This window comes from Plectrocnemia conspersa, unplaced genomic scaffold (assembly GCF_051122295.1).
Source record: "Plectrocnemia conspersa isolate PC_06_02 unplaced genomic scaffold, ASM5112229v1 ptg000011l, whole genome shotgun sequence".
Lineage (NCBI taxonomy): Eukaryota > Metazoa > Arthropoda > Insecta > Trichoptera > Polycentropodidae > Plectrocnemia > Plectrocnemia conspersa.
Window position 1 is genome coordinate 3,445,185 of NW_028277175.1, and position 24,193 is coordinate 3,469,377.

At 30.1% G+C, this 24,193-nt stretch overlaps 1 protein-coding gene across 9 annotated transcripts in view; it reads left to right on the plus strand.

Annotated features, from left to right (window-relative positions):
* Nucleotides 1–24,193, plus strand: part of Syt7 (Synaptotagmin 7) — a 589,787-nt gene that overhangs the window by 251,791 nt on the left and 313,803 nt on the right. The gene's annotated exons all lie outside the window — the stretch shown is intronic.

Below are 24,193 nucleotides of genomic sequence, written 5' to 3' on the forward strand. Positions count from 1 at the left end.
CTTTATCGTAAGATTTTGGTTTAGCTATTATATGGACATTTTCAATTCTATTCAGCTATTATACACAGATTAATTGAAACATAGTAATTATAATATAATTTAGTACATACATAGATTATGTATGTTTATATAATTTATTTTGTCTAGCTAACAAAGAGATTTCTTCTGGGAGAACTCATCATGGGGTCTCGTTCCCGCGGGCGTCGTTTGATATCGCCACCCGACTTTTGTGTGAAAGTACGTGTAAAATTATGTTTTTGACCTAAATCGTAAGTCTTTGGCTCTTATGGAAGACTGAGTGTGGACGTAAGAAAGTGCACCGCTACGTCGAAATTTAATTACGGCATTCTCGGCAGCCGCCTTCTCGGCATATTTTCTATATGAATATGAATATTTACGACGTATAACGTGTGTAATGTATAGATGAGGTCCTTATTAATATGTTATTACGTTGTATAGATTGATTAAAACTAGAGCGTGAAATTAAGAAATTGTGCATAGTACTAGTTCATATGTATACAACATAAAAAAATCTTGCTTCAAAAAATGACTATAATACTTTTTTTGAGTTCTGAAATTTATAAATTTTTTAAAGCTTGAGTGTTAAAGTCTCTTAGATTCTAAGAAGTTTTCAAAATTCTCAAACAAGTTATTGTACATATGTTTCAATAAGACAATATTTTATTGCTCAAATCGTTCAAATTTCAGAGAGTCAATCATGCGTTGTCGCACTCGAGAATTTTACCTTTTTAATTGACCAGTTTAAATATTTAACATCGAAGTTTTTAGTTCAATTTGTCGTTTTTTTTTAAAGTAACTCTTAGCCGTAATGGTTTCGCAAGGATTAAAAAACTGTGGATGATTATAATGAGCTGTCTTATTAAAGATACGGATAGCTGAAGTATGTTCTTCAAATCCTTTTAAATAATAATGAATATATAACTATGTTTGAATTTTCTATTATTAACCCATAAATTAATTTTATGTACAACATAAAAATATGTATTATTTTATAAATACTGCTTTTAGTGCATATCTGATATTTATTCCAAAAAAGCTGTAGCTACCTCACTAGTGTGAGGTACCGAAGCTAGCGAGTGTGCGAATACCGGACCCTTAACATTTTGAGCTTAAAATATTATTTTTGCTTAGTTCTGATTTTTTTAAATATATTTTTTAATTAAATGGTTGAAATTAGACATTGAAACCATTGTGTAGCTGTGCAATTTACAATATAAATGGCAAGAGATCGCCCGACAGATATGCGGTTGATACTAGTGCATTTTTTACTGTTACCGCGTTACTGCGTAAATTTGCGCACTACATACACGAATATTTAGCGCTTTAAAAATATTAATAATTTTGAGACCTTTGTCTATTTTTTTTATTCCAAATGCCTTATATATATATATACAAGTACATATATTTATATAATAAAATGCTCATTGATTTTAATTTGATAATAGAAGGCATTATTCATAAAAGTTAAGCAAGGATTTTCGGTGACTTTTAAAATATAATCCCCACGGGAGCGACCAATTGAAGAAAAGCGATATAATGAAATGTTGAAAATTCCAATCGCGAATCGTTTCCAAGTATACGACCACGTGACCAGAATCGTTATTTGTTATTAAAATCAATAACGGACGAAGTTGTGCGGAAACCGAATGTTAAACGCGAACGCTTGTGTGCGAACATTATGTTAAATGTGTAAGGGTTATGAAAGTTTGATTCTATGGAGAGTTTAGCAGTTAGACTTCGATCGAATCGCATGGGACAGTTGTTAGTTGACCTTGGTATTAATCAGAAGGCAATTCATATGTGAATATGGTATTAATTATAAGTAAATATTACTGTTATAATAACGGTATTATTACTAATTAGATCAAGCGTTGAATAAATATTAAATAGTATGTGTGAGGGTATTAACCATTTGCATAATATGCTATAATTTAGAAGTTATTTTACCGACTATTTCAAAATTTGTTACACACAATATTTCACACTGCAATGATAAAGAGTAAATAAATATAAATATTGCATTAAAAACGAATTTTTTCGAGACGTTAAACACTCATAAGTGCCGCCAAGAAAACTACTCTTTCTTAGGAAAGGACGTGCGCTAGACAATACATCTTACTCTGCGTTTAATACAATTGATCCTTTACCCTTTGCTTACCGATTATTGATTTCATAAGCGTGTTCAAAAAGCAAAGCAATTGCTCTGCTAATATCCTGATCTAAGAATCGCCAGAACCGTCTCAAACTAGCATTATAAAAGATACGAAAGGTATCATCGAATCATTCGAAGATCATTGCGAAAACACATCACAACAATCTTAATCGATCTACTGAAATCATATCCGACAATAATACAACTCGACACGCCAATAAAGACTCTCTGACTTCCAAGTCTTACCATTTCAACTTCATCACATGTAAGCGACATCTGTGTGGATAATATTAGGTTTTTAAAATAAACTATTTGGCTGCAAAGTTACACCTCTTTGAACTCAAACCATGAATGTGGTGAACTCCGACGTGATTCAATACCAAACATGTGTCAGGAGTAAATATATAAAAAAATCACACATCAGTTGCAATAAAATATTATTGGTTTATACGTTAAAACTTCAAGGTAACAATAAAAAAATTATTATTGTTACAAGAAAAATATTTATTATTGTTACTCCACATCTAGCAAGTGTATGTTATTATTAGTCTAATTGTGTATTTGTATATTAAAACTTTTGCCCCTTTTTGGTGAAATATCAAATTTACGATCTTAATGACCTGAATTTTACAATATTTTAGTGAATCTCAACTTTAAGTGTGTGTATATATATAAATATATATATAAATATACACATGTTTTTCACGCTCGTCCTTTATTTATTGTAGTTTTTGTGGAAGTCAGAGAGTCGAGTTGTATTATTGCCGGCTCGAGTTGTCAAGATGTGTTCTCGCGTTCTTGATGACACGCTGATGTTTCGTGTTTCAATACTATCTCTTGGCTCGTTTTGTTTCTCACCAATTGTCCCATCTTTTATGATGCTAGTTCAAAAAATATATAGCAAATCGCAGATGAGGATGTTTGCGGGCAAATTACATGTCAAAATGTCTACTCTAGCGATCGGTAACCAAAAAGAAGAATAACAATAGTTGTATGTGTAGGGTTGAACGTTTTTTATAAAACAAAGAGTAGCTTTTTAGCGGTACTTATTGCTAATTACCGTCATTGAATAGTTCATGCAATATTTCCAATATTTAATGTTACATTTTTTATTTTTTATTTTAATTTTTCAGTATTCTTAGTCACGAGACTTTTTCAATATACTTTTAAAACTTATTAGTGTTTCTTTTTGTTTGTTCAAAATGATCAAAGTATAACAAATTGTTCAGATGATTTAAACTAACACAATAGGTATAAAATAATCAGGGGAAATTGTAGATCATCTTATCAAATAACTTGCACATCCATCTCTATACAGCCTAATATTTTTTAGAGTTATGAAAAATTAAATGATTGAAATAGTATGAGTAATTATAATTTAATTCTTGTTTATAGATCGCTGCTTTCAAACATAATTACTTTAAACATATTTTTAATTAAAAAAAAGAATTACAAAAGCACTGTAAAGCATATATAATATTTTAGAGAATGTCGATACACGTGTACGTTACATATATACGATATGAACGAGGGAGAGGGAGACGGGGAGCTTTTTCAGCGAGACGCTCGTAAAATTAACGCGTTTTGACGCCAGTCCGGCTCAATGTCATTCCAAGGTCGAGTCCGGCAGATGTGATATTCGAATATGGGATAAGGGTGGTATGAGGCGCATAACCCGGCGGCGCAAATTAGCGCAACGTAGCGCGCGATGGCATTTTATCATTGCACAATCGAAACGGGGGTGTACGTTCAGAGTGGTACGTGGCTTTTCCTTTACAATTTTCATTTTGGAAAAAGGACGATAAGTATAATGGCTGTAGGGTTTATGCTTCAGGGAAACGTAAACTAGCTAAATTGTTGAAAGGTTAGGATAAGACGAGTATAGCTTGGGCCTGAGTTCAGGTAGAAGAATTTTTTGTACGACTTAACCCTTTCGCTGGGAAGGTGGATAATGACTATGTCTAATTGTCTCTCGATTGAGGTTGCGCACGTTTTGCTGATTGCTTCTGGCACTTACTGAAATGATTCCAACTGTTCTCGAAATATAGCTCGTATTTGCTTAAAGTAAGTAAGCACATGAATGTAAGCTTCTTGAGGTCGAAAAATGTACATCAACGATAAATACATATGAGATAAGAAATATACTAATACGAAGCCAGTGTGGTGTGGCTTAAAAGAGGGTTTCTTAACCGGTGGTTCACAGACCACTGGTGGTCAATATTTGGTGTCCATTTTATATTGTTATAATGACTAAGAACATCGCTTTTAATACCGTCTTTTATTTTTTGAAAAACTATTTCTTTTATTTTTTTATATTTATTTGTTTCATCTAATTACTTCGTAAGCATTTTCTTCATACGATACATAAAAAACGTCAGCTAACATCTTGCTCTCATCAGTAGCAGTTTTCACTAGTTTAATATATGTGTGTTTACTTTTAGGTAATTTAGTTATTTTTCATAATAAACTATCTGCTGGTTTGAGCTTTGAAAAATTTAGGTGACCACGATTTGTTTTTAATGCTCAGATTGTTTAATAAAGTGTTTAATTGTAGAGGTTATTTTTTTGCAAAGGTTCTATATTTTATTTTTAATATGTATTAATAATGAATACAGAAGATTTAATATAATTATTGTGTTAATGGTAATATTTTAGCTTGTTAAAGTCAGTTTTTTTGTATAAACAATTTAATACTAAACCCTTAAATATTTACTTATAAACTTTGCCTTAATTCTAGACGAGTATAATTAATGTCTTTTTACTTTGCGATATTTTTTACGATAAATTATATTTTTGGGTTATAAAAATCTATACCATATGTATCAAAATTATATTACATATCAGATTGTCTTTGCTTTTTTTTTACAAATATTACTATTCTTTCGTTATTTGTTAACAGTAGTCGTATCGATGTTGCTATTTAGTAACGGGATATTTTTTATTCCTATATTATCAACCCTAATCAACAATAGCAGTGGGTGTAAAATAATAGTTTTAAAAAATTCGTTTTAGTAATTTTGAAATTGAATATTTACGTAAGCGCGGGGTAGTTTTTAAAGGTTGTTAGTGAAGATATTAGGGCTGCCATAAAAGCGTATTGCCCAACGTATTGCCTACATCAGTTCACAGACAGGAAGGTGTTAATTTGCATAATATGGGTATCTTATAATTTCTCAAAAGTTAAAATGTTTCTAGAGCAAATGTTTCTAAAGCAAAAATAATTATTTTTGAGTAAAATAGTAACTGAAGATAAAAAGTGGATTAATCACTAATTATAAATTCAAGAATAGGATTACATCTTAGTAATATAATGTTGTGTATTTGGTGTAATATGAACGGCCTAATTCCAATATTTAAAAAATATATATTTATCTATCTCGATTGGGGCTTAATTTTTTTTGTTGTATAATTAAGCAACATATGTAGTTGTTTTTTCTTTTAATATACCCGAGCTACTAGTGCCGCTACAAAATATATGGTATTTAATGCGCCTTTATTTTGCTGCGAAATGCAATACAACGCGACTTGAGAATATATTGAGTGTCGACCGTATCTAGTATGACCGAAATTCCCAGAACCGTTCGTTGAACGAAACAAAATGTTGCAAAGGCCCACCCATTATTATCGTTTATCGCTTATCTCAAAAACAGGTGTGCGTGTTATGTTTTTGTATTTGTTGTTTCAAAACGCATAGATTTAAATTTAATCAGTTCAATAATTTGATGGCGGTTAATTTATTTTTAGTTATTTAAATCCACACAATCAATATTAGCTATTGTATATACAATAAATTTGATAAAATTATGTATTTAAAATGTTTTATCAATTTTTCTGATTAATTAAATTGCAGCTGATTTTAATTCTAAAATAAAAAAAGCACAAAATGAGGTTCCTGATCAAAAAGTATGTAAAATAATAAATAAAGCATTTTATTTTTACTCTTTCACTGATAACGCATAATTTGCACAAAAATATTGATTAATTAAAATATGCATTATTCAGCAATAATTATTTATTAATTAAATAATATACTACAGGAAATTAATTGTTTTTTTTTGTACAAATTGGTTAGGTAAATTAATGTTGGTAAAAAACCGGAAAAATATTACGAAAATATTCGAATACTTCCATTTTTCAGTCAATATTCAAATAGTTAAAAATTAGAATAATTGAGAACCCTATACATAGTAATTAAACAATACATTTTCTTTATTAAGCAATGTTTAAGTAATGTTATATCAGAGCTTGATTAAATAAACACAAAAGTTTCCTTTTCGACTCGATGTTTGAAAGCAATTAGAAGGTTTTGGTCGTGCATTTCAAATTATGCTGAAAGTTTAAAACTTTGTTTCCATAGATACGTAGTAGAAAATGAGAGCAAAACTATATACAATAGCCTTGTCGGAAACCCGAGGATATTCTTCCTCTACCGTAATCCAGAAAACAACTAATAAAACTTGAGTGAATTTCATTTTACCATCCCGTCGTTTTTTTAATTTAAGGAATTCCTATCAAACTTTTAGGGAAATTACTAATAACTAAAATAAAAACTGTTGTAAAAAATTGTTAAAAAACAACCGCGCTGTATTTTTCATCAACAAAACTTCGATTGTTAGGAGATTTCAAGGACACATAATAACTATATATACGACTTTCAAAAAATACTAAATATGGCAACTTATTTATGAGTGAAATGCAAAATAAATATATTTTACATGTTAATGTACATCAAGTGTTTTGCATATCATATATTTTCTATAGAAATAATTATTTAATTATCACATTGTTTTAGTCATTATAATATTTTTTACTAAAATTAGTAAAATCTAAGTAAACCTAAGCTATGATAATCGATCGATTTTTAAGCACAATAGTCATTAAAGAACACTTGTTAATATAGAATTTAAAACCAGGTCTTTTAGGTATTAGTCATATACTTATACCACTAATCTATCGCATTATGGGTGTAGTGTTGTATGCATTAAATTAATAAATTAAATAAAGTAGTCTTAAAAATATTTTTTTTTTTTTATTTATGGCAAATCTCGTGAACAATTGTTTTTAACTGTTGTTTATTAAGCTACTATTTTTTAAACAGAAAAATCCTGTAACATGCTTTTATTCAAGATATGTACATCCTAAAAAATATTTTTTTTAGAAAATTTTATAAATTTTGAAAAATTTGCACTTGTTTTCATAAATACTTTATGTGTATGTGTATTTTTGTTTAAATATGTTTTCGTAACAAACTGCAGGCGCGTACGGTGAAATACTTTCCCTTTTGACGAGAGTGAGTGAGAGATAAGGGCGTGCGGAACGCTCTCTCACTCAATCTGGTCATTCAATACGCGAGCGAGCGAAAGGGAAAGTATCTTACCGTACGCATCTGCTAACTAGGCCAATGAAAATGTATCAATTTTACTGGTCAATATCAGTAAAACTGTATTGTTACACGTACCTTTAAATCTTGTCAAGGATGTTTATTTGGTGTAGACAAAAATAGTTTCTATGTGTTGCGCAATGATTTGCGCAACACATTGAAATTTCAACCATAAGACGTGATGTCCATGGATCTCCATCCATGCGTCTCTAAAGTGTGTTCTCTCTGGATTCCAGACGTCAAAATGGAGCAATGGACGAGAATAAAGAAACGGGGGCTTCTTCAATATTCGCTAGTTTAAAGTTAAGTCAGTCTGCTCTTAGTTGCAGTCCAAGTTGAACAGCTCTTAAAAATCTATATACATATGTTAATACCAGTAGAAGTGTTTCAGACAAAGTGCCTAAATGGTAGTGATTTTTCATGTGATCAGAACTATGTTAACTTTTTATAAATAAAATATTGGAGCGGTGGTTTGAAGATGATCTATCTGATTACAACTATTTTTATCTGGCATGCGCAATGTCTCTTTATGGATGTTCTTATGTGGTAATATATCTACTAGATTACGTGATACAAATTAATAATCAACCTGATGCCATTATCATTACATGTAAACTGTCATTTAAACAAATTGTTCTTTTTATTTTAACACCAGTTTAAAATGGCATCTATATTCACTTGCACCTGTCAGTGAAATTATTTTTTTACAAATAAAAATATATCTACTGGTAAAAATATATTTAAATATGATTTTATTGAAATGCCAGTACAAATATATTTTCATTAGTATATACATCACATTTAGTTATATATTTTTATTATCTATTCGCAAGATGGATGGGCTACAATTAAGCAGTCTTGCCGGTGTAATAATTATAAAAACAATTAAGGCAAAATTGCCTGGCTTAGATAAAACACTTTGCGAAGTCGCAAATCTTGCAAAGCAGACAGGCGTAGGTACACAGTTGACCTTATTTTTATTTGACCTTCCAAATTCACATCCGCACATACGTATATAAATTCGTTTTTCTATTTTGTGGATCAGGTACATACCACTATATTGCGCTTTTTGTTTGCTGAACGTTTTCGGACAGCGTTCGTCCGCTTTTATTGCATTTGCGGTGAAACGACAGAAATTACCTGAGTCGCTTTTGGGATTACACAGGCTCGATCCCCAAAACACCTTTAGGGTAGATTAAAGTGGTTTAAAAATGCCCAAAGTTAAGTTGGTGGCTCTTACCGTATTTTTAAGAGAGTGGGAAGTATATTATAATTTTTTAATAATTTATTTAGCCAAAAGCATATTGTGTAAAATAACATACACAATAATAATACATATTTAAGTCTTAAAATATCGATTTTATTTTAGTTACTTATCCAAAAAAAGAATAAATTATATTTTTATGGCAATAGAAAAAGGTACTTCATATATCTATTTATCTAGCTCAAAGCTTCCCAAACTATGTTCCGCGGAACACTGCTGTTCAGCAGAAAAATTAACATATGTTCCGCGAACACTTGTTAATTTAAACATTTTTGACTCCATATTAACAGACAAGGAATAAAGAACTATGTTTTCATATCACATCCATTGTTCATAAAAGAGATTTTTTTTTGTTTGTACCGATGCAAAAACCGATTGTCATTAGTCTGTCGACAGTTTGCAAAATCTTTAAGTCAGTTGGCTGCGCTGAAAAATTTATTTACAAATTTCAAAATGTCTGTTGTGTGATGCTGTATCTTATATATGAAAGCATTTGATTATGTAAAGTGAGAATGAGAAAGCTACACACGCTATTTGGTCCAATGACAGAGAATCCACAAAAAAAAATATTTAAAATTATTTTGTCAGTAAATTAATAAATCAAGGTTTGACGGAAATTTACATATTATTCTTTAGCATATTACTAAACATAAATAAGTCAATCAAATCAAAAATTAACGCGTAATACAAAATTTATCGAGCCTTGAATTCTTTAAATTAAAAAAGAACGTTAAATTTTAACAAAATACGTATACGTTGATAAAACATAACACATCTATATACTTCCTTAATTTTGTATATTTTTATCATAAAAATGCTTTAGAAAGTCTATAGAACTAAATTTAATCCATTAATCATCAACAGATTATTTTTTAACTAACAGTACCATATGATTTATTATATCATTATTATATTACGAGGTTTATAAAATATGTATTTAACATTTTTATGTAACTACTCTATCGCACAAATAGCTTTAGAAACCCTGATCTAGCCAATACACATGTATGCAAAAATATAGATGTATTAATTCATTATCTAGCTGTACAGTATAATGCCTATTTGGGTTTGAAAGGAATGCTTTGTAAAATTTTCAGGTGAATTATAATTGTTTAAAAATTAAAAACGACTAACAGTGGGTTATTTTAAGGTTTTTTTCCCTGGAATTGTAAAATATGATAAGCGGCCTCGGACAATGAAACTAACTAACGGTCGGAATATAATCGTGTTATTCAAATTCACACGTGTGTGGGCTTTTGTGTAATAACTATATTATGTATGTATGTATATTAAGCTTTCGCAAAAACCTTTACCCGAAGCTTATTGTGGGAGCTGAACGCTTCATTTTTGTATCCATTATGTTTAGTCTGCATTTATCATGATAGCGGCCGATTAAAATAGCTTTATATACATATATATAAATGCTGGCAACCCTGAAAAAAAAATAAGTTGACAGCTGAGAGTTTAGGGTTAGTAAAAATGGAGCGTTACACGATACAACAACGTGTTTTCATGCGGCCGCAATACAAAGTATGGTTGAAATAGTGTTTTAAGTTCGTCAACTGCAAAGAGATTAATTAAAAAATTCAGAGAGACTGGATCAGTTGGAGACGCTAAATACACTGTCGTCCAAGAACAAGACGTTCAAATGTGAATATCGAAGCAGTGCGTGAGAGTGTTAGTGAAAATCCCGGAACATCAATTCGGCGTCGTGGACAAGAATTGCAAATTTCAAGAAGCTTTCTATAGCGTACACTCAAAAAAGATCTGTTTCTCCATGCTCTCAAAATTAAAGAAGCCTAATGACCATGCACAGTGACGAGAGTTCGTTGAATGGATCATTGAACAAGTGGAGCAAAATCATCCTAAGCGATGAAGCATATTTTCACCTTGAAGGCATCGCTAATCGCCAAAATTGCTGTGTTTGGGGTTCGGAGAACCTACATTTGTTTGTTGAAAAAGTAATGCACCCACAACGTGTCATTGATTGGTGCGGATTTTGGACTAGAGGCATCATTGGACCATACTTTTTTGAAAATGAGGCTGGTCAAGCAGTGACTGTTACTGGTGCTCGATATCGCAACATGATAACACAGTTCTTTCTGCAGAAATTGGATGATATTAATGTGGCCAATATGTGGTTTCAACAAGACGGTGCTACATGCCATACAGCCCGTGAAACAATTAAATTACTGTATCAGACATTTCCTGGTCATCAGACACCCTTTATATATATATTTATCTAGATTAAAAATCTAATAAGAATGTCAAGAGTTCAATTTTGTTTACTAATCGACCACATAAGATGAATCGCTCGACCTTCAATGCTCTTGGCAGAGGTCCAAAAAGTGAAATAGTACACGTTTCGAAACTTTGATAAAGAACTATCGTTGCGAGAATAATCGTACGATCTCGAACGTTTACTTTCAGATGTCATTTGATCTCGAGTGACTTTGAAAATTTTAATATCATTCATGAAAGTAGTGCTAAACAGAAATTATTTTTAAGCGATAAGAAATAAATTTAATGAAACAATCAATTCATTCTAATGTTTTGGTCCTTTTATCTTAAAGCACAATGTTTTTTAATCAAACTAATCTGCTCTACATACTTACTGCTTAAATTCTCACTGCTAAAGTTTTACCAATTAGTGCAGTCACTGTTGCAACCGCATCGATTAAAGCGTTAGACGTGAGTGAAGTAACTGGATTAACTCTCTCTCTCCCAATTAAATAGTTAAAGTGATCCATTTGCAATGAAAATTCTATCGTGAAAAAATAACCCTTATCATGTTTATATTATATATTTATATACAAATATGGATAAGAACATAATTTGAAGAAGTGCGTAACCTTGCGATAGAAAAAGTGATTTCACGCGCCCAAAATGCTTTCAGATCGAAATCCGCATTTTGTTAGCGAAAATCGAAGCTTCCCCCCGCATTACCAGGTCAGCCATCTGTCCACGTGACGTGGAGGTAATAAGTTCCGAGGAGCACAGCATCTCTCTTGCTATAATATGGTCTGGAGCACCAGAAGAGGACAGGCGTCGTACCAGAATTTAGATGAAGTCTATTACGAAATCGCAGCACGTATGACCTTATGCATTGTCGCCGCTGAATTCTCAATATTTTATCCGAGACAATACTATTATGTTGTAAATTTAATAAAAATATATTTAGTCGGCGATAAGAAAAGTACTCAAATATTTTATAAAATATTTTAATGGTTCAATCGAGTCGACTATAATATATTCATTGTCTCTTACAATTTTAATTAAATATTTAATATACTATAATTTATATCTGTGTGTTTGTAGGTGTAATAATATTTTTTTTTATTTTTAAATATCTGTCATAAAATATGTTGTAAATAAATTATATTGTTGTTATTTAAAATATTTTATAATCTTGTTTAAATCGCTCGTAATCTTGTTTAATCTCAGATTGAGTTTAACTCGGGATTTTAACGTAAAGTAGGAAGCGGCTGCTTCCTCATTTTTTAAGTCACAGTTGATGCTCGGCGTAGCTCCTCTGGTGAAAGTTCGAATGAACTCTAGCGTGTCTAGAGTATTTTTTATTATTTCAAATCTGATTGTCATCACTATTTAATTTTATTGTGTCATTCTAGAAATGTAAAAAATATTTTGCATATTTCAACTATATTTATATATAACTATGAGTGAGTTTGGAGCTAAAAAAATATAAAAAGAATATCTACACGAGTGAGCAATATACGTACATAAATATTCATAAAACAATAAGGGTAATTTACGTATAAGGAAAATGTGGTTGAAACCTTTTCGGCGTTGAAACTTCCCAAACAAACAACAAAAAACACGATTAAACAATTTGTATAAAAACTTTTATTTTATTATATAATAATTGCTTGGCTAAAGTTAATTTTGCTGAACAAATATACTTGTGACTCACAACCCAGATTTATTTATTACAAAACTTATTTTCGATTGTTATTACGAATTTTAGAAAATATGTAAAAAAAACTCCTGTTGTTTATGAATAATTTATGTTTTTTTTAAAAATCTGTATAAATATATTTTTAATTTTTTCCCTCCAATGAAAATCGCAAAGTTGCTACGATAATGTTTGCTTAATTATTATTGTTTTTTAAATAATTAATTTAATATATTATCTATATTTAATTAATAATACGTCACTTTTAAGCGTAATGATAATATGTCAAACCCTTTGGGTGGACACTCAGCTTGTGACGACGGGATGAGCGGTTCCCTACCCCCCGTAGTACTAAATATGTTATTGGTGATATATTAGTTTTTCTTTTGCGAGCTCCAGGAAACGGGTTCTCCTTGGCTAGCTGGCATTGCAATTGCATTGCGTATTATCGTAGTAATAGAACAACCCTCCAGGTCTACGAAGGGTTTTTATGGCACCTCAGTCACAACCTTTAGCCCTCAGACCCCTGATTGCGTTACTTTGCAATGCTTTGTTCGTCCTAGGTAGTGCCTTGCGCTCTACCTCAGACGGTCAGCCTGATAGGTCCCAGCACCTCAATGATTTGCTATTTAACCCAAAAAGAGTCCCATGCTCTCCCTCATTGGTGGATGGTAGAAATCCATCGCGTGGTGGACTGGCGCCCACCAAAAAAAAAAGACAGGCGTTACAAAAGGGATCATACCAAGTGCAAATAAATTAGTGAAATGTGCTTTAACTGGATTAAAAATGTCTACTGATGATGCTGCCCAATCTTTGGTAATTTTTAAAATATTAAATACGCAATATATTTTTTTCAGTGTTTAAGTCTGTTTCCGTCCCTAATCTTTGCATTGGTTAAAATGTCATAAGAGCAAAGCTCTGCTTTTATTTTATAATAACAAAGCGTACTCATGATTTTTTTGGAAACATTATTTTTATATGTAATACATAGTACTTTCACAAGTCATATAAGAAGACCCTGATCCAGCTATGCAGTCTAAAATCAAAAAATTTAACTCCATTTTCAGATACAATTTAAGATTAAAAAACACAGACAAAGCTACAAAAGCAACGCGATTTTAGATTTCGAGCTAGACCAAGGTTGACGTGAAGAGAGAAGCGGCTGTTGATGATCAGTAGTTCCTCCTAGTTGGAGTTCGTAATAATTATCGCGTATTTAAATCAGACAGCTAAGTGAAAGTTTTGTTTGTGTTGTCAAAACATAACACAGGCGACCGTTGTTGATTTGGGCGCTGTATATTCGATTTTATACACGGCGAGTTTTCAATAAGGATTTTAAATACAAATTTGTAATTATACTAAAAAATGTACACGCATGAAAAATTTTACATGTTTTGTTCAATGTTGAGTGTCGAAGTGGACGACTCTTGTGAGGATTTTAAACTGAACATCTGACGCTCCCACTCTCTTCGGGGACTTGCAGGTGTCACAGCAGTAGACCTATGAATGCAGATCATTAAACTTCTCGGATTGTTCGTTTCTTAATCGTTTCTTAACACAGGGAGCTGCCTCTCTACTTTGTTTTACGAGAGAACATGATTGCTTCTGTTTTTCCTTCATTTATTTTTATTTTCCAATTTCAAGTCTTTTGGCGATTATTTCCTGCTTCATGAGCTGGTATAGATTGCCAAATCATCTGCATATAGCGCAAGTGACAACACTGCGGGGTTGGAACGTCGTGTATATACAGGGAAAAAAGATGAGGTCCGAAAATACTGCTTTGTGGTACTTTCATTAGTATTATTCTCCTTTGACTGAGACAGTAAACTTTCTGTCGCAAAGATAATCATTAACTAGCCAAATAAGTGAAAGAGAAACTTTAGCTTTGATTAGCTTATATATCAATCCATCGTGCTAAAAAGTTCGAAGGCCTTTTTATATCTAGAACGGCCATGCCCGTTCCAGACAATATGAATTGTAAAACACTAGGCATATGACATTTGAACTTGGTTATTTCAGGTATTATCACTGGTCTTTTTTATTGATATAATACATACATATATTTACAAAATTATAGTGAAGTAAAAAAACTATTGAAAGACTGATATTTCACACATAAATATTATAATAAACTATAAATAGCACCACCTTTAATAAAATTCTGTGGTTACAACTTCAACATATGATTCATGTTCTCAACAATGTTAATAGCATCTCACCCATATTATGTGTCTTTTGGGGTTACAAAATACAAGTTCCGGAAAAATAATTTCTCGAAAGGGAGACATAAATTGACCTCCCAGAAGTACATTTTTTGCGGGTATATCTCAAAAACAATGTGTATGTAATAAAAGAAGGATTTCGTGAGATAAATGTAGGCGCATTTTTCAGAGTTTATGTTGTCAGTTTTTAGAATTTTAGCTCTGGAATGATTGATATTTCAACAACTTTTTTGTTATGTAAGTCATTTTATATCGATTTTTAATTTTTAAACTGCTTAATGGATCACTTTATAATATAAACACTTACATAATCGAGAACATAAATAAATATCCTGAGCATTTCATTACATAAACGGCCATAAAACGGAGCAGTGCCAAAGTAGCGCGTAGCACAATCCTATCGCTTTTTTTATGCCTCGTCGATACTTTTGTTACGGCCAACAGATATGATGACTTTGTGAATGTGTGTCGTATCGATGATATACAGAGCCGGATTGCCTGTATACACACTCTGCGACAGCATTGAGCAAAGCGAGGATGCAGATAAGCTTTGAGGCTTTATGGGGCACTTTATCGGCCGTCGTGGACAATATGCCAAAGCGATAAGGTACCTTTTATCTGCCTGTGCTGCCTACTGTGTGCCTATTTTGTTGCCATTGCCGGACCCCAGAGATAAATGCAGATTTTGATCCGTTCGAAATTACCTCCCGTCGTCATACAGTTTGGGTGGTAAATCGCTTCGATCCTACGAGACGCTAATGTCATAATATTTTTCGAAGCACTTAAAACAATAAATTGGGGCTGGCGAGTGGCTCGTTCGTACGTGACCGCCGGGCGTTATTATATTATATGGTATGACCATAAAATTTCAGGATTGCTCCCTCGGAAAATATTTTTGGTTTTTATTATATGAAATAGTTTCGAAGTTAGTCTCGCTGCTCCTTACAAATTATTTTTAATCAGATTCTCAGGACGACGGCATTTCCTTATCTTTAGAAATGCACAAAAGCCACCCCTATGTCTGAAAAGGGTCATTAATTGTGAATAAATAATTATATTTCAGTCACAGTGATGTCAGCTCCTGCTAAATTGTTTGAATTAATTATTAATAAATACGTCTTAAATCACTTTAATAAAGTTTTGTTTGCTCAACAGCATTTGTTTTGTCCCGCCCGTTCCACTGTTACTTTTACTGTCTTTTACAAAAAAGGTGACAAAATATCTCGATGCAAAAATTTAAGTAGAACATGTATTTAATTCACCCCCACCTTTAAAAATTTGTTTGGAAACATTTACGACCAGAATTAAAAAAAAAATAGGGGAAGATTATGAAATTTTAAATAAAAATAAAATTTAGTTAGTGTTTAAGCAGATAAAATTTTTAATTTAATTTAGTAAAAGTATTTTTTTATTCAATAATTATAAAGATAATTTGGTTAATGTGGTCTCGCATAAAATATTTTATAGTATTTTTTGCATTGATGGTATTAAAAGTTGCTTTATAAATTATATTCATTGCCTCATATTAAATAACTAAATTTAAGAAATAAGAAATAGTGTTACTCCACACCTAGCAAGCACATTTTATCATCAGTCTATTATTGCTGTATAGAAAAACTTTTTTTTTATTGCATTTTTGTGTAATAAATATTGATTTAAGAGTCTTGTTCGCAACGGAGTTTTGCGATTACTTTAGCAAATTTGCACTAGAAGTCAAGTTTGTCCAACATTTAACACAGTTTGCTGGTTTAAGCAATGATTTTTAGTGTGATCTGAAAAAAACGTTAGTGTTCTCTTACTTTCTTGAAATTTTATAATAATAAATAAAATAATTATTTAAGTTTTGTAACTTAATTTAATTGGTTTAATACCGCAAAAACTAGTAATTATAAGCATACATAAATAAGTCAATATTTTGTAAAATATGTATTTCAATATTAAATATATAAAATAAAATAAAATGACTTATGCAAACCATTTTGCAGGACTTAAGCTGGACTCTTGGGGTCGGTCGACGAGAGAATCACTCACTCGCTGACCGATTAACTATCAATAGACTTTGTACTAGTATTATTAAATATTAAATAAAACTTGCATGTCGTGAGTCAAATGATATGTAAGCTTTTTAATTGTGAGTCTAAATATAAGTAATTTTAATGTATTACATTAAGCAAATTGTCTTTAAGTAAACGCTATATAATTTACGTGATTTTGCCTACCGCGCAGCTAAGTAATTTTAAATTTCTATTTTTTGTAACATATTGGTAATATTATTTTATTTATTTTTAGCGTAATAATCTTAGGTTTTTTAATAGGTTTATTTCAATAAAATAAATCATTTTACAAACACACTAATAATATATATTATACATTATATATCATAATTTATTACAAAAGACTAAAAAAAAAAATTTAGAAAAAAAAACATTCATGATTACATTAAAATCTAGAACTATTATTTAGTTGTCTTTAACATTTTTGGTATTTTGAGCGTGATTTTAAATTTAAAGTTGTTTTTATCGTAGTCACTGATACACAAGATTCGTGGGTTAGTGTAGTTTCGCAAAATATATTTTTGTATTTTCTGGTGTAAAAATGGCAGTTTTAATTAATTGCTGGTATTAAAAAGCTAATATGCATTTTTTTAATTCGGTATACAAATATGCATAAAATATTATTTTTATTGCTTTATTTTGGATGAATTACAGTTAATTAAAAAATAGTATTACTGGTGTTACACCGGCAGAAATATGTTAGAATAAGTCTTATTAAATTGATTATATATTAAAAAAAAAATAAAGCTAGCGCACTCTTTATAATAGATATTGGTCTAAGGTCCGCAATGGCAACAAGCCCTTATGACCGAAATTTAACAATAAGATTATTAAATTTAAGCTTGGAGTCCAGGTATTTAACGCTTATTTACTGGTTTAAAGTACTCTCTTTTGATTTGAAGAGATTGCGGCAGAACTTATCTACGTTTTTTGAAAATAATTTTATTTTAATTTGGTTGATTTCAATTTTCCACATCTTAAAATATTTATTTATAATTTAAAAACATTTTTGTTATTATTTATATACTTGTTTATAGATTGAAATTTTATTTTTTATAGTTGGCCCCACACCTTTTTATTAAATATCGGTCTAACGGACGCAATAGCGGCAAGCCTTTGGAGCGAAAAATCTCTGCACAGTTTATTTATTACAATGTCTACATTGTTTTTTTAACTGTACTACTTTAACTGAACGTATAAGATTATCTCCATTAGCTGAAGTAGCTTATTATAAAATAATTTTTATTACTGAGTTTGAGTTTAATAAATCGTGACAATATTCATCTGTGAGATAAGGAACATCTAGGTAATCTAAATCTGTGATTACCGATCAAAATTATAAATATATGTATAACACTTTGATTTTTCATACAAATTTTAAAACACTGTTTTGTATAAGATTTAATTTTAGATTAATAGTCACTAACTTATATTAAATTTCTATCGTGTTGATTAGCAGCTGCGCGCGTGGATGAAGGGTCGATTTGTTCCAAAAAAAAATATTATTTTAAGTTACACACTAATGTGTAATATTTTGATGACTTTATTAGTCTCTAATTAGATTTAATTGCAGATTTTAAGCAATTTGTAATTTAAGTAATATTAACCAAAGATGAGTGGTTTGAATTGTGTCTGTGAGATTTATTATAATTTCGATATATTATAACAGATATAGTTTTCTTAGATTTTCTTAGTCTTGTAGCTTAATATCGATACGAATAATTAAAATATAATAGAACTAGGATTTGTAGAGTGACATATTTATATTGTAAGCTGATTTCAGTCTTGTTGCTTTCCGGATTGTCTCACGTGAAGCTGGGTGATGCTTTTTTTGATCTTAGCTTATTATGGCGCTTCAATTAATAAGATTAAACCTTTGTTTCGATGTCATAACCACACATCCATAATTCATCACTTTTTATGACACATTAGAGCAATTCTGAGCTGTCAGCGACTTTATTCAACAATTGCTAAGCGATTACGTTACGATGCTATATTTGGGTCCTAATTTTTTACATAAAAAATGCCAGTCAATTTTTTTTTTATATTAACTTTTTTAGCCTTATATCCGCTTTAATATTAAGCGACTACTTGACACAATTTTTTTCTTAAACATTTTTATAAGTAGTCGAAGAAGTCGGTCATCCATCTCTCTTGTCATCATCGACGTCCTGTATTATTAAATTGATCATTATTCTCTATATACAAATACGTTAATACATTCACAACAATGTTTAATATAAATCATGAGAGAGTCCATGAATTTTTAACATGCACGTGACGCGTCTTTTTGCGGCATACCACGACCGAAACGATCTGGCCATCCCCGTTCCACCACGACACCGATCGCTTATGGGAACATGATTAAAATTCGCCCACACCCCACCCCAAACCACACGTGTGACTCATTTTACGGGGACACCGTCTCCTCCCGGACGTAGCTCATTAAGTAAATACGCCTACGAGGCCTTAAGAGCAACACGTATACCGTTTTATAATATGCACCAGTATGTACATATAATCAGAAGGGGAAAGTTTTGAGCAAATACTAGCGATTAAATATTTAGACATAGTTTTAGCTAAAGCCCCGTAGCTGCGGTCTAATTATGTAATCAACGAATACACAAACGCACATTTTAAATGACCGTTTATTTTGGGATTAAAGTTAATGTTTTAATATGAATGCGGCTCTGTGAAATTGTCGTTTATTAAATTAAAAATAATATGGTTCTAATTTACCTGTTTGACTATTTTGGTGGAAGCGCCGCAGGTTCTTGATCCTAGTATTTATTTATGCAAATTAAATTAAGACCATCGTGACCCAACAGGTTACCCCAATCAAAAAAGAATACATTTGTATTATTACAATACACAAAAAATATATTACAAAAGGCCCTGGGATACTAGAATGCACATAAACAATTTTAAATCATCTGCATACAAAAAAATGAATTATTAACTACCGAATTATATTTTATTAATCAATAATATAAATAGGATTGAAATCTTGAGGAACGCCTGAAAAAATAAAATATTTTTTCGACAATCGGTCGACATATGTTAGCTGTCGACGATCGCTCAAATAACTCGAGAATAACCGAGTTAAATCATCCGAGCCAGTGAAATCCAAAATTTTTTAAATGATCACCCATGACAAACCTTATCAATGGCTTTAGTAAAATCTGTTATATTACGTCTACTTAAATTCCTGCATCAAAAGATTCTGTCACCGTTTTGTCAAAATCCAAAGTATCTATTGATTATTATTTTAAATAATTTAGTAGGAACTGACAATACTGCGACTAGTATTTATTTACTTACGCACTATTTGTAAACCCTTTTATGAATAGGTGTCACTTTTGTGCATCTTGAAAGGTCAAGTAATAATACTGTCTTGAAAATTAAATTAAAAATATATATAGTTTTATTTTTGGGTTTACAGTTTTACACTATATTTGTAAGATTTCTGTACAAAAGTAAATAGTAGTATTTAATTAACGCTTATATACTGATTTGATTTTCCAGATTACGTAATTTTTGTTTTTCTTAATAACATTTTTTTATTACAGTCCTATCATTGATTATAAATATGTTAATATATCTCTAGATTACAAATAACAATTTTCTGAATTATGTTTATTTTTTTTAATTACAGTAAATAACGTGTTTTGTATTTTATAGTAAAAGTGTATTTAGTTCAGAAATCACAGGCAATAAGTTTAATTTTTTAACAGCATTTAATTGAATTGCTTTTAACGAGTAAGTTTGTCATATATTTTTAAACTATTTTATTATTTTATCAATGATATTTTTAACCGATCAATACATTGTTTTCTTGATGTTTAATATTTGATTAAAAAAAAGATTTTAAAAACATGATTTTATAACGTTTATTGGATAATTACCCTTAGACCATTGAAAACTAGAAATATTATGATTAATATAAAGAAGTTGGTAAAAGTAAAAAAATGGATAATTATTAATAGTGGTAATAATTCACCATAAAATTTAGAATACTATAATATTAAACCGTATTTTATTTTTTATGTATTATTTTAATAATAAATCTTTAAAATAATAAAAATAAGATTTACAAAAAATCTTATTTTTATTTAAAAAAATCTTTTTAATATAAATGTGCTTTTTTCAGAAGCTTAATCATAAATAAGGAATACTAATTGGATATAATATTAGAACTTATACCTTATTTTATAATAACATATTTTAACAAAAATTTTCATTTTATATCATTATTGATAAATTATAAATGTTACACCAAAATTTGTTTGTTTTCATACTAATAAATAGTAATAAAAGATATCCACTGACTGTAATTTCTGAATTTAATGAATCATAGTGTTTTTTATTTTAGTTTTTTTAAATAAAATTCCTTTTATAAGTAAAATTGACTGTAGTAAATAAGTAATTATAAAAAATATTAAAATGCAGCATTAAAATATTTACTGCAATAACAAAAATAATAAGGTTTACGTTGTCATAATTTTTTTGCCATTTTATTTATATAAAACCAGCTATTTTTAAATGCTTATTACAAACATTTGGACGTATATAAAAAAATTAAATAAATTAAAAATTACGGCAAATAATTAAATCTTGAATCATTTTGAACCTATTTTTGCAATAATAATAGTATATGTTTTTTATGTTGTATTTAATGTTGACTTAAAATTTCTTCTAATTTATTTTTACAATTATACAATAAAAACGTATGTATTAGAAAGCTATTGTTAAGAAAACAAAAATGATCTCTTATAACATGATATTAATTTAAAACTTAAGAATCCTAATTCATCATAAATAATTTGTGAAAGCAAAAATTTTAAAACAATTATAAAATAATACATTTATTTGTATGAATATATTTATTAAAAAACTAAACTACATACTTTAATTATTCTGAATATATAAATATTAATCAAGGTCATAATACGTTTATTGTATTATCCCCTGAGCCCAGAGCCATAAGACACGGGGTTTAATATCAGCTAAATCGGCTTTAAATCCCAATAGACAATACCGCGGTTACGGAATGGTATTGTCAAGTCAAATATTATAAATTTCTCAGTATTATAATATTTTATATCATGTACTCGAGAAAATGTGAATAGTAAAAGTATAATGGACTTTTCATTCAACATAAGAGATGTGAATTTTTAATAAAGAAATGTTTATGTACATACACTATATTATGAAATATTTTAAGTACGAAGAATATAAATATACATTAAACATGTAAGCCTCCAAGATTAAACTATAACTATGAAGGCTTGAAACGTTTCAGAAATAATGTCAGAGTCGAAAGACTTGATAAATTAATTTTATATTTATTGATTGCAACAAACTATGCGCTTAAAATTAAGCACGAATTTTTTGAGACACTTTTTTATTAATAAAACTGTGAATGACCTTTTTTGAGTTAATATTTATTTACTTAAGCTCCTGCTTGAGATTTTTTCAATGTTGTCAGTTGTCGCCGAAATTATACGATTTGATCTGTCATTTTGCAACAACCGCGCGATTAGAGTAGCAATTAGATCGCGAGAACTTCTGTCTTCTCTGTAAGACTATTCATGGCACTCGACATGTACGCGGTGAGCTATAAAGCATCAGGATAAGGACCCAAGGGTAGACCTTCAGGGAAAATTTGCATTAATTAGCATGCGTAAGGGCGACTGGGCTGTTTGCAGGCCGAGTGCCTCGATGAATGTCTTATACAGAGTGGCCGAAAAGCGTGACTTAAACGTCGAGATATTTTGAACAGGGCATCATCTTCCATTATCATCAACTCCAAGGTGGTCTTTCAAAAGTACAAAATATGCATTTGAGAAACAGACGTAATTGTGAGTCTGAATGTTTTATAAGCACGCGCATTGTTTGGAATTTGAATGGTTAATCCGGCGACGAAACGTCCGAACATGTATACATTTAATTAATCAACGGAATTAATCTCAAGTCTTAAACACTTTGGCTTTTGCTCGTCGAGTTGAGAACCTTTGAAACAAACACCATTATAATTAGAGAATAATAATAAATGGATTATGCTACTGATACACATATATAATACATTTACTTATGCATTAGAAATTAATTTGGGCCTTCGAAAGGTAATTTATATTGTTTGATCATTTTTTTTTATAAAAGAAGATACAATTATTATTTAATTATTACACATAGAATTAACCCTTAATTAATAAACATGTATTTCCTCAAATTATAATTATTTAAAATTTCTTCCATTAGGTTTAGGTACTGTTCCGAAAGTGCGTTTTTTATATAATTATTTCATAATAAGAAATCTGAAATAAATAAATTGTGCATGATTTAAGTGAAGCGTTCTCGAGCTTGAACGTTTAAGCCGCAATAGTTAAGAATAAAGGACGTAATAGCGACTTTCCATGGTTTTTTACAGCCGTAGCGGATTGTCGACACCACCCTTCAACGACTATTAAACACATGTGTATTAGCTATATAAATAAATATTCTAAAAACATATTTTCTGGTAGTATAAAAATACTATTTATGGTTGCCTTAATATTTTTTATTATCTATTAGTTGAATACATTAATAACGTCAAGCATAACATAAAGGGGTATTAGGATACATACTTATGAATATATTTTTTTCTCTTAAACTATCTATGTGAAGAACATTAAATTTTTAATGTACTGTATTTAATCATTTGTATCCAAATGTCTTAAGGTACAATACACAACCATAAACACAAATTAATTTCTAGAAAAAACAATTAGATTTATTCAAGGGGCTTAGTCGTATTTGGTCATCATTTCAATCTGTCCACATTGAGGATATTGTTGACTCGATATTGACGTGCATTTGGAGCATTTCTTTTTAACAGCATAAAATACAGACATGTCTCTATTGTAAAAATACCACAGAGTATTAATAATGTTTCATAAAACTTCATCTTAGAATCTTTAAATCATTTTAAAATGACACTATTTGGCACATCTCCATAAGCCATAAATATTTTTTAAATTTGGTTGTTTATAATAGTTTGTTTTTTTATTGCTAGTTTAACTGCTTTTTGTGAATAATATATATATATATATGTATATATGTATGTTCTTTTTACCGCAGTTTGGTGTGCATATGCATACCTAAGTATGTGGGTGTATTCCGTAGCGGATTGTCGACACCACCCTTCA